Source organism: Geospiza fortis, unplaced genomic scaffold (genome assembly GCF_000277835.1).
Source record: "Geospiza fortis unplaced genomic scaffold, GeoFor_1.0 scaffold104, whole genome shotgun sequence".
In the NCBI taxonomy this organism is placed as follows: domain Eukaryota; kingdom Metazoa; phylum Chordata; class Aves; order Passeriformes; family Thraupidae; genus Geospiza; species Geospiza fortis.
In genome coordinates this window covers 2,740,608-2,746,607 of record NW_005054325.1, presented here as the reverse complement: position 1 = coordinate 2,746,607, position 6,000 = coordinate 2,740,608, and the positions used below count along the sequence as shown (strand labels likewise).

The following is a 6,000-nucleotide window of genomic DNA, read 5'->3' as shown; positions in this document are numbered from 1 at the left end:
GAATGTGTTATTCATCAGAAGCCTTTTGCAAACTATTTTGCTATTGAATATGTGGCTTCAGTGTCATAAGACTAGGACTTTAGGATCAGGACCACCTAGGAATCCAGAGGAGGATTTCTAATCCAACCAGCTCAAACCAGAAAATGGTAAGTTCAAGACTGTTTCATCTTCCTTTCTTTTTTTTTTCCTTACCACCAACTTTTTCTTTCTCTGCCCTGAATCAAAAATGCTATTCAGCCTGCAGCCATATGTGAGCAATCACAGCTTGACACGGGGTACTAATAACACCTACTCCAGCCATCTACTCCTAAATTGGAGCGTTGCCATTGATGTGTGCTGCCGATGGCTCTGGCTTATGTAAGCTGCACTTGGGAAGCAGTGGGCACCATGGGAGAAGGAGAAGGAGCAGGAGCCCAGAGCTCAAGGCCAGCAGCAGCACCAGGCCCCAGCAAATGGAGCACGGCCATCTGAAACCGGAGCGGGGTCAGAGATCACCCCTCAGCCTCATTTGGTAAGTGGCCCTAATGTGCTCCATAAGTATAGATCAGCAAAGAGAGTCTGAGTCAGGCTTCAGATTAACATTTGTTTTCATTTTTCGGTGGCTTCAGAACACACAGGGGTCATTGAACTGTTCATGCTGGTGCTATTTTGCATTCATGGTCTGGAGGAAAATAAAGCCCTAACCTCTGGCCTTTCATTAGAATAGAGCACATAGGAGGTTAGAGGTGAAAAGGAAGAAAAAGGGGGGGAAAAAGTGTTATTCTCCCTCAAAAAATAAGTGTCTCCTGTTCATGTTGCAGGTCTGGCTTGTCATTAGCACAGTAGTTGTCATTAGCATACTATTTGCCAATAGGTAAAGGTATAATGTACTGTGGTACAGTGAAGTACCACAGAAGATTAATTTTCTTCAAGCATAGCTGCAGTAGCCCTTTCCTCTGAGTTTTATATTCTTTGAGAAGAACAGCGGCATGGACTGTGAGGATGAGGGTCCCTGCTGAGATGGGTCTCGAGTCCAAGACATTAAAACTGTTACTTTTGCTAATGACTCCAGTATCCCTCAATATTTCATTCTCAAATTATTTTCACTTTATTTATGTTAACCACTTCCTAAGATTTTTTCTTTTTCCATATTTTTTTCTCCCCAAGAAAAATAGGTTGTTTTTGCAACTCAGAAGCACACGCTTCCTCTGAGGAATCATGTATTTTTCGTGGTTTTCACCCAGCATTATTAAAATAAATATCATCCATAAAGTCCAGTTGAAGCCATGCGTGGTTCACTGACACACTGAAATGAGGGAGTGGGCTTGTGACAGACAGACAAACCAGCAGACAGACAGAAGCAGTTTCAGAACACTTCATGTGCACTACCCATGCCGCCTGAGCATTTCAATGAAAGGCCTGATTTTCCACTGCTCTTCCCAGTCTAGTAATTGGTACTGATGTAAACTGCCGATAAACTGCAGCTCCTGGCTCAAGCCTAGTGAAATACTTGCTCTTTCCATGGTTTAAAGGGATGCAGATGGTGCCAGGCAGGGTGAGGGAGGGGAGCAGGCCAATGAAACAGCTGTGTGTCTCAGACCTCTCCTATGAACGAGCAGCAAAACTAAACCCACATCCCAAAAATATTTCAGCACCTGAGGCTGGCAAGGCTAGCCCTGGAAAGGACTCTGCTTCTGAGATTACCCCTGGGGCTCACCAGCTCCCTGCCCCTCCCCTCCCCAGTGAGAGCCTTCTGGGCCAGAAAAAGCAAATTCATTCTCCTCTGTACCTGGTTGTAGTTAGACATTTAGGCATAGCTCCAAGGGGACCAGGGCAGATATCCAGGGAAATTTAAACCTGCAGCATGCTGCTAGAAATTTTTTGCCAAAATGAATCTTGACTAAAACCCATCAGGATACCATTCCTGATGGCTCCTGTAATATTTCAGAGTTGTTTCATGAAGAGCAGGAGTGTGTTTGTAAGGTTGGTTTGGCTTAGTGGGAGTTCAAGACCCCTATGAATTAGGTAGAAACACGTAAGTTGTGTTTGACAAAAGGATATTTGGATGGATCCAGAGCTGTAAACTCCTGCCAAGCTCTTTAAAGGTACAGAGATCCATGCATGTTTCCCTGGACTCAGTTGTGCCTCTCCTCCTCTACTGATGCAGATATACTGAGTAATCAATAAGTATCACCCTTGGTACATATTTTCAAGCAGCCATTCACAGTCTATTTTATAAACATTTTCTGTTGGTTCATTTAGGACATTCCAATTTTAAAATGTTTTGGTTTGGTTTTGTTGGGGTTTTTTTCAGTTAAATATGTACATTGTGTTTTTTAATTATATAATATTGGTTCCTTCCCTCTTTTGGTGGCCAAAGTAATAAGCCAATAGAGAAGAAATTTTGAAATCCATATCTGGGTGTAACATGAAAATTTCACTCTGCTGTGGTCACACTGCTATGCTGTGCAATAAGGAATGAAAGAAAACAAGTGTCATTTATGTAACCATTCCCACTGAGAACTGTGAATTATAAACTCAGAGATTAAATTTTTTTGTTGGAATTGATAATGTCTGCAGTCAGGTTACAGCACAGCTCAAATTTATTGAGGGTGAGTGAGGTAGGAAGTATTTTATTCTGTGGGTTTTTTGGGGAACTTGAACCTGCATGGATTTGTATGAAATAATCATGAAATTTTTGTAGAAACCTTCACTGAGAAATTAGCTTTGTATTAGTACAAATATTTGAAATGAAGTTTTCTCTCCCAGCTATTTCCTGAGCTGTAATGGAAAACAGAGGAGAACTGGTGAAGGCTGAGATGTGTTTGCAGAGGTATTTTGAGCAGATATCCACAGCACAATTCCAATACCTAAGGAAATAATGGGGAAATTTTTTGAGTATTGTAATTGCGTGCCAATTGTAAAATTGTTTGTGTACACCAAGGAGTTATTCTTAGCCTTTACCCTGAGTTACCTGAGGGTGTAACTGAGCTACTGCTCAGCTCAGTGCCAACATGGGACTTCCCAGAGCGCATTTCTGGGGCTGCAAGAATGTTAACAGAGTTTAACTTACTGTTGTCAAATCTTTCTAAGTCCTCTGGAGCCACAGACCTGCAGGTGTGAAGAGGTATAAGAAGTTGATATTCATCAAAAATGCATGGTGCAAAGTGAAAAGCAAACTGGGCCGTGCTGTAAGGAGGAGCATTGTATAATTTTGCCTCTGGAGGAAGAAATGTGTGAGGAAGCTGCAGATAAATGCCTCTGCAATAAGCACTGCCACTGGCTAATTCCTACCCTCAGTACATTTATTCTGTGCCAGCTTTTCCTTCCTGCTTTCAACTTGTGGTTATCATCTAGACGAACCTAAGAAGCACCACAATTGTTACACTATATAAAATTATGCAGTCTTGGTGTAAAATCACATTAATACAATTTTTTCCAAGGTCTGACCTTGCTATTAAAACACGAGACATGCTCTTAATTGAGTTTCCAAAAACACTTTCTTGAAGTCAGCTGCGCCCTTAGAGGGAGTTATGTTAGGAAAGGCTTTTCTGAATCACACCTGGTAGTGAACCATAATTAGCCTTCTCGTTATTTACAGAGGGCAAATAGGCACCTAACAAATTTGGATCTGTGGCTGAAAGGAGCTGGATGTGGGATCATATCCCGGGCTAAAGAACCTTCTGTTGCTTTGAGACATCATATTTACTGTGAGAACACAGACAGCTATCACAGGTCAACTTGAGTTATGCAAATATGTCTGTAAGAAAGACAGAACATCTAATTCTCTTTTTAAGGAAAAAAGAAATATCAGAGGGCTTTCTTTTTCCTTAGAGGAAAGGAAACCCCAGAAATTTGAGGCAAATTTGTCTTTATGAATATGAAACTTCATTTCTTTAAGAACAAAAACATGTGCTGCTTTAGCTAGTTAAAAACACCTAGTAATTTAGAATGTATTAATATATAAATAAATGTTTGTAGGCACCTTGCTTTTGATCCCTGTGATAGGAAGTAACAATTAAATCTTGAAAAGAGAATGCAAGACTGATGGTGGCTTCTACATGCTATAAGAGCTCATGGCTTTCAAAGAGAAACCCAGTGAGCTTGCAGCTCTGTTATACAGTTAAGGAAAGCTCAGCTCCAGAAGCAAAGATGAACATAGGTATCCTTTCTCAAGAGACAATTTCTCTCTGCCTGAGCCCAGACACTGCCTCCTCCGGTCCTTGTCTGGGTCCAGCAACCTTTTGACACACTCTGGCCTAATTTTAAAACTATAGGCTATTTTATTCCTTTTCTCTGAATGATAAGGAACCATTAGACTGTTAGTTACAGAAAGATCCTTGTGAGCTTCAGAATTAGTCAGGTCATCCACACTAGCACAGGCTGTCAACCTCACAGAGTTTCCAGGAATAAACCATTTCTCAAGTCTAGTCAGGATCTCATGTCTGTAAAAGCCAGAAACTTAGACTCAAGTTTCTATTTTATAAACTGCATTTTACAACATGTCTGCCATATTTTAACCTACCTTACTGGCCCAGATCTTTGCCCCAGTCCTATCCCCAGCCCTAACTTCACTACAGATGTAAAAATTTTGGAAATGTTGCAAGTTTGAAAAGCAAATATTTTGCTTGGAAATTATGAAGGGTGAGGGGATGGAAGGAGATGTTCAGAAAAAAAAATATCCATTTAGGGAAAAATTCCAGTATCATTGTAAACATTACTTTAAACATTCTTTCACTGTTCATTCTGAGACAGAGTATTTCACATGAAAGACTCCCTTTTTTTCCTCCTCTAACATTTCCCTACCAGACCCAAGAAAAAAAAAAAGCCCTTCCAACATTAACTTCTTCTGTGTGCATTTCCAGGATTTTTTTTCCCAGGCCCTGAAGTTTCTAAACATGTTTTAGACCCTGAACTTGAAAACATGTAGGTTGTAGGACACGTGAAAATCTGAGTCACTTGAGGGAGTGGTTGTATTCGCAGCATACTAAATCTGCTGGAATAAAACCCTTCCTTCCTGTGGAAATGTGGGAAGAGCTCTACCAGACAGTTTCAGACCTGGAAAAAGTCTGGTGTGGCCAAAAAAGTCTGGTGTGTTCCTGGTTGTCCCCACCCAATTCTTCCCGTTTTTCTCTTGGTAGATGCTGTTCTATCCTACCTACTTTCTTGCTCTGAGGCTTAGACCATCTCAGCTCCAAGATTTGAGCAAGGCTGCAGATGTGATAGAGAGTTGTTTATCACAGGGTCCTTGGCTTGCTCTTCAACAACAAGGCTCTGCATCTGGGAGGTATTTGGAAAATGTGGAGGTGTATTGTGGTGGGGATCCATTCATGCTTTCATACCTGCATCCAGCTGAATCTATCCAGGGAGCACAGCTCACACAGCCCAGTGCTGTCAGGTTTTTCTTTACCTGCTATTTACAGCTCAGCTGTATTTTCCTCAACACCTCCCCAAGTTGCCAGTCTAAGCCTTTACCTGATGAGTGATAGCCCTGATTTATGCAGCTGGGATGTGGACTCCTGTGGCTGCTCCTGCTGCCTGAATGTTTCTCAGTGCTGTCAGGGGTTCATTATAATGAAGAGATACAGGATGGAACCTGTCAGCCTGTGGGCATGGTCTGTGCTGCAGCCATAATGCATGTGGCACACTGGAAGCTGCCACACTGGCAGAGTGAAGGCTGCTCTTCCCTACTCTGACATGCTTGCACACAAATACACACACAGACATTTATAGGAACTGGTAGTCAGCCCTGTAGATAAGGGAGAAGAAATATGAGTAAAAATAAATATTCTGTATGTGGCAGTGTGCAGCTTGAACTACCACGTACTTAAATATTTCAAGCTTTCTAATAGCACCTCCTGCAAAACAAGGAAAGCGTAGAATCTGAAAGTGGTTTCTATATCTGTCGTTATTTCATGTATTATTTTGTGCTTCTGCTAAGTCAACGTTTCTATTCCTCCAAAGCAAAACTGGTTTATTGGTTCAAGATTTCTAAAAGCCCGGTATTCTGACAACTGCATT

General features: G+C 41.5%; 1 long non-coding RNA gene across 1 annotated transcript in view; it reads left to right on the top strand.

Moving 5' to 3' along the window:
- Positions 1–401: 401 nt before the first annotated feature.
- Positions 402–6,000, top strand: part of LOC115947862 — a 42,815-nt gene continuing 37,216 nt past the window's right edge. The window contains exon 1 of the long non-coding RNA XR_004081711.1: positions 402–511. This is a non-coding gene — a long non-coding RNA (uncharacterized LOC115947862). The remainder of the gene's footprint in view (positions 512–6,000) is intronic.